The following is a 6813-nucleotide window of genomic DNA, read 5'->3' as shown; positions in this document are numbered from 1 at the left end:
AAAAAATTAAAACAAGATTGATGCTAAATAAAAACAGAGGTATATGTGACAATTACACATGAATAAGCAACAATAGTGGAACAACACTATGCAATTGCACAACAATATGTGATAATTACACATGAATTCTATGCAAGTGGGTAGGTTTAGGTAATAGAAGCATATCAGGATGACAAAAGTGCAGTTTTAGTGTATGCATATAATTTTTAGTAGGGTTTCCAAATTTGGCAATGGTTTTTTCAGTTTTGGAAAGAGATTTTATTGAAGAATTATTGCAATTGAACAAGTTTTAAATGCATAAACAAAAAATAGAAAATGCATACTCTTTTATATCCACAAATATAAATTTTTTGACCTTCATTGTTTTCAATTTTTATGTTTTTCTTCTTTGAACTTTGATTATATGTAAAAACATACATTCATGACATAAAAAAAGAAAACACATTATCTATGGCGTAATTTTGGTTTTTGTCCCCTTTTCGTTTAAAGTGGAAGAGATCTAAACACTCAAGCACATAAGACACATCAACAAACCTACCCAAGAGGGATCATAAATCATTGTATGACAAGAAAAGATGGCCAAAAAATTCAATTATAGGCTTTACAAGCTCAATTAGGGGTATCCTCTATATACCACAAGGGCACATTGAGACCGAAATTTGTAGATGAAAGGGAACATTGAAAAAAAACCAAGAGGAAAGGGTAACCTTCTCTCCACATTCACTTCTCTAAGGTATAAAGTTTAAAAAAAAAATTAGATTGGTAATATTCCACATTCAAGAGGTGTGACTTTTGATTCAACTCCCACAATCCCACTTTTAATACTTTTTTAGAGCAGGGAAGTTGAAGTCATTCCGTGGAGTGATTAGTTCCATAGGTTGACCCTTTAAAAAGAAAAAAAGATCACTCAAGTTAGCCACAAGAGAAATTATGTAAGTGTTGGCAAGGGTTTGCCTATATCCTAGGTTTTGTCATCATCTTTAAATTTTTGTGTCCTAATTTATGTCATGGTCAAGGTTTATTTTAGGCAGGTTAGTTCTATGGTAATTTGTAAATTCATTTTTAAAAGTAAGGTTCGTAGTTTGTAAAATGTGTACCTTATTGAACTTATGTGAACATAGTTGAACTAGCATGAACTGCCTTGTACGTTTTGCTTTCGTTCGAGTCGGTCACGTCTCCTTTCTTTCGATATAGTCGGGAGTCTTTCTTGATAAATACATAAACCTGCTCAAACGTGTGTGAACTAACTTGAATCTTTGTGTTCAATGGGTTCACAAGGTTCAATAAGGAAATGTTATGATTCATTTTGAATGCCCAGGACTCTTCTTTCAAAGATAACAGCTGGTGCCGATTTTTCCAAGGCACATGATTGGATGTTTGTAATCATGGAAAGTTAAGCTCATGACACACGTCATAACACTTATATGAGTGGAATGAGTGAGGTGACGAAAGTTAATAGATTGCATTTAATGCTTGTCATATAAAAATCTTCAGCATGTGTGGGGCAGATTTGTTTCTCATAAATTTAAATTTGATATATGACACTGTTACAAGTGATGATTTTATCAGCAACTCAATCTATTTTTGGTAAGGTGTTGGAGGTGGCGAGAGGTAAACTTTTTCTGCAAGCATAGGGATTTAAGGAATTTGTTGACGCAAGGTGAGTTCAGTTTTTCCACTTTCTTGTTGGCTTTACTTTCGGTTTTATTTTCCTACTTGGGGAATCATGTTTTAATGGCTGAGTTAGTGAAAGTGAAGTCTTCATCTCATTTATTCAGTAATGATGCTAGTTTAGAATGTGTGTATCCTGAATTCAATGACACTTCCCTAAGAGACTTTGACATGGGTGACCTCTTAGAGAGGTTAAAAAGTCAAATATTAGAATCGTTCATGACTAAGATAGCAAATAGTGGTTTGGTGGAAGCGGTAGCCTTCCCTTTAGCAGTCGCTTGTCTAGAATTGGTGACATAATGCATTAATAGGTTTGATATTAGACACCAGTGTATAAGGAAAGGTGAGGGTCAGGTCTTGTTAATGATGAATCAGGAAATAATTGTCTCAGTTTTCAGAATTCCTGAGAGGGACGCATACTCCGAATTTACCCCTTCTCTCTTTGTTACAAGATTTCATGAGAAGGTGAACAAGTATAGAAATGTTATTGCTAGAAGCTGGTTGATTAAACCTCAGAGATGGGATTCTCTTTTACCGAAATCCTTGAGTAGAGATAATGTGAAACCCTACATTAGGGATTTGATAGTTCTATTGCATTAGGTTAAAGGAGAGATTGATTCGTACCTATTCGCGAAATGGATGTATCATTTCATTCAAGTAGTCTCAGACGAAACTTGTTACATATATTGGGGAGAAGTTATTGCAGAAGAGCTCCAAGATCAATTGAAACAATCACGGTTCAAGGATAGAGATTTCTACATGTCTTCATATCTTATATATTGTCTAGCATGCACAAAAGAATGGCAAGGAGTACCTTGAGCCCCAATGTTTGAAGGAATTCGGGTTTTTGAATTCTGCCCCTATATTCAGAGTGAGAAGGCTTTGGGAAACTATAGGTAGGTTCATAATGTTTTTATTGGAAGAATGTTTGCAAAATTGATAGGGAACCTGGAAAGAAGGATTTATGAAGAGGCTCAACAATTAATCAGAGTATACGGGAGCTACTATATTCAGTATCCCCACTTCACTTACCTTCAAGTTGGTGGTTTTGAAGAAGAACCCATGAAATTGCCTCCATATGCCTTTGAGTGTTTTGTGCTAGTAGAGCTTTGTAGGCAATCAACTCATGTGATTAAAAACTATGCAGATTTGGGTGATTGTGAAGCCCTCTTTCCCCTAGAATTAGGTTCTTTTTCTTGCAAGTCATTTGCAGATGCAACAAGTGTTGGAGTTGATTTAAGTAATTTCAATTTTGGTTTCTATCAAGCTAGGAATAGTTTTGATAATAAACTATTTGATGTTCATACCTACAAATTAGGAACGAGCTATGCTCCTTCTGCCCATTTGGAATATTTTTGGGAGGATTGTAAAGATGAGCTTGAAGTCCAATTAAGAGATTATAGTAGATTAAGGATCCAACAAATTATTCATTGGAAGTTGGAGGTGAATGTTGAAGGGGCTAGAGATCATGATGAAAACATCCTTGATCTTGAATTTGATAGAATCAAATCAAAGCCTTTAGATGAGATAAGTTGGTTTGAGTATGAAAGGGATGACATCGATGTCAGGGTGATAACTATGATTCAAATAACCATACATTGCCTTTCTAGAATGAGACGATTGGATGCAAAGAGTTCAGAATCACAAATGATTAAGCAAGCTATTTTTAGGGTTCCTGATGCTAATATTTCTGAAAATATTTGTTTTGTAGGAACATAAACAAAAACCAAGAAATCTTCTCACCATAAGAAATCCACCTCTACAGCTAAAGAGGCTCTCAGATCACCTATTTTTGTTCGTGTGACTAGATCAAGGGCCAAAATGGGTAGGAGCAAACCACAAGTTGCAGAACACTTTATTGATCTAGACTCGAGTGAGGAAGGCGTGAAGGATAAGTTGCCATAAGTAATAAATTTGTCAAAGATGGATCACCTTGAAGATAAAATTGTTCTAGATTTTGCTGAAAACCTTGAGACTTCTCTTGGTTTTAAGGAACAAACTCAGGAGAAGTCTTTAATCCTAAAAGATTATGCTATTAGTTCTCCCCAATGGCTAGTGTATTCTATAAACAAAAGGAAAAATATTGTTCCCATTGCTTTGCCAATCAGTGATGTTGCGAGTAAGTATGTAATGAAAACACCTCAACCAAAAAGGGCAAAAGCAATGACAAGTTTAGAGATTGATGATAAAACAGGTAAATGGATGGCAGAGGTTGCAAATCCAAAGGCTGATGGAGAAGCATCTAAGCTTTCTGCTGACAGTTACCATGTAGAGAAAGTAGAGTTTGGAGTCACTGACAAGGATATAGATAACCATCACTTTGAAGTTTCTACAAAACACATGCTAACTCGATCGCAAAAGGATGAGAAGGATAAGAAGGAGCTAAAACAAACAATCAAAGTGCTAGTAGATCACATTGATGCGATCAGTGGTGTATCTTCTTCTCCTAAGCCATTAACTCAAGCTTCCCAATATTTTGATCCCACATCACCTACTAGTCGGAAGTTATTGAGTTAGATCCAAAGGGAAAAGGCAATCACAGTCATTTTTGATGATTGGGTGAATGGAGTCATTAATGAAGGATGCAAATCCATTCGAGAATCCAGAAAAGTGTTTGATGAAACCTCACTGTTAATAATGAACATTCAGTCATAGGTTAAAATGTGGCAAAGTGAAGAAAGCAAATGGACGTCTACCTCTTTACAAATTTATGAAATTCAAAAGTATGGGGTCGCTAAGTTCCTTACTGAAAAACCACTTAAAACAGTGGATGAATCACTCCTGTTCATTGGCAAGTGCAATATTGATTGGAGGAATGCAACACTCAAGACAGGATGCATAGAATTCATCAAGTTGGAGAAAGAACTAAAGGGGATATGTCAGAATTTAGCGATTGAATTGAGACATATTCATACCACTTGTGTCTAGGGCGATGGTCAAGTCGAAAAGAGGATGAATGCGGTTGTAAAAAATTTTTGTGATGCCATGAATTAGGTTAAGAAGAATGTAGCACCCACGACAATTGATTTCAAAAAGGTTGCCAGGGTTGAGGCTCTATTATACATTTATGCAGATCAGTTACCTAACTACGTTGATGGAATCAAAAAGTTTTGGCTAAGGTTAGAGGCATGGAAACAGAGGATGGCATCCGTTAAAGTTCCCAATGTTCTATCTTTATAGGAGTTCATCGCGGCATACAAGGAATGGAAAGCGACGCTAAATGTGGATGTTGAGGATGGCGTAACTCAAGGATCTCCAATGCCTAGTTAGGATTTCTTTTCGTTTCTGAGGATGTGTCCTCTTTGATCTTACTTAAGAGACTTTTTCAGTTATTTTTCATTTACAGTTATGTTTTTAAACTGTTTCTGTTGGTATCGGTTTACCATAGAAAATTACTGTGGATGGGTAAATAAACCATGTATGTTATTTAAGGGATGTTTTGAATTGTTGAAGGGTTGGATTTTTTGGAGAAATCTAGAAGGGTTTTTGGGTTTAATATAGTTTTGTTGTATGTTTCTTTCGAAAGGATAATCATGTGTTATTAATATTTATCTTTGAATGAATGAAGAAAGCAGATATTTTACTGAAAGATTTGAATCTATGCATTCAATATTGAGTATTTTTCTCTTTGTGGGTTAAACTATTATTGAATCATATCTGTTTATGCAAATGATTTACCTGAGAAAGGGCATTATCAAGCAATACTGATTTGCCAATTCCTTATTTATGTGTAGTTATAAATCTGTGAAATTGTGTTTTCCATGACTAATAGAAATATTTATGTATGCTATGTTCATTGCATGTTTATGGATGAATGTATCACCTTAACTTCTTTCTAGTTAAAAGTAGGCACAAAGTTATACTGATTAATTTATTGAATATGATATAAGGGAGTTGTACCTGTTTTAAAATTCAGAGGGAAAGAACAATTGTGTTTTCCCAAATTGTTAGTGCACAATTGTAACTTTGTAAGGGTGTGGAGTTTAATTGAATAAATATCAAAGAAGCATAATATGTTAACTAACATATTTTTTGGCTACTCTGCTAGGGAACGGAACTGATTATTATCTTTACATAAAACAATCACTTTTCTACATTTCTATACGAAATCCTAGACACCTTGTGCCATGGGTGTTTGTTAAGTTTGCTTTCACATAGGATTTTGTTGTTTAGACAAGAATCTAGACCTTATACTAGTTCACAGAGGAGAGAAGGTTTGGTGGATCCCATCTTTGAATAATTACAAAACCTTCATTTTTCAAATCCCTCTCCCTCGCATAGATCTAGGAGTAGACGCACATCTCCTCCTCCAAAGCAAGGCATATCTCCTATTTGCCAATTTTTAATCTTGCATGGTACAATTTTGTCGATTGTAATAAACCTTCCACAAGTAACTCACCAAATGGCCAATAATCCATGGGGAGCCATAGTGGGACCTTTGAATCTTGAAACAAATAACAATCTTCCTAAAGCGGCAAGGGATGTATTACCCAAGTTTAGTGGAGATGGTAAATTTCATTTGATGAACATTTGAATGCCTTTAATGTGGCCTATGGGATATTGGTCATGGAGCATGAAGACGTAGCTGTGAGGTTATTTGCTCAGACACTAGTTGATGGTGCAACTAGTTGGTTCTATCACTTGCCACATGGTATAATAACAACATGGAATGATATTATTAAAACTCGGTTCGAAAATAGATATAGGACTTCAGAGGATGATCATACCTTGTGAGTCCATTTAACTCAAATGAAGAAAGAAATACATGATCCAATGAGAGAATGTGTGGTCAAGTATAACAAATTAATTCAAAAGATTCATATAGCCAAAAGACCAAATGATGAGAACCAAAAAACTTTCTTTCTGAATACAATGCCCCCGGATATAAGTTTTCATCTTAGAAGAAATCTCGTAGTGGATTTGACAGCAACACAAAATAGAGCAATAAGTTTAGAGGATGACTTAATAACTATGGGAAAATGGAGGAAAGATGTACAAACTCCCAACATGCAGCCATCCGCATCCTCAAAACTTGTGATACAATGCCTTATGAATGATGTAATTGCTCTTAAAAGACAATTACCAAAGACTAATTCAACATACCAACAACCCTATCAAGATATTGGGAGAAGGAAATTTAAT

Source organism: Cryptomeria japonica, unplaced genomic scaffold (assembly GCF_030272615.1).
Source record: "Cryptomeria japonica unplaced genomic scaffold, Sugi_1.0 HiC_scaffold_30, whole genome shotgun sequence".
NCBI classification, from domain to species: domain Eukaryota; kingdom Viridiplantae; phylum Streptophyta; class Pinopsida; order Cupressales; family Cupressaceae; genus Cryptomeria; species Cryptomeria japonica.
This window is presented reverse-complemented; position numbering follows the sequence as displayed.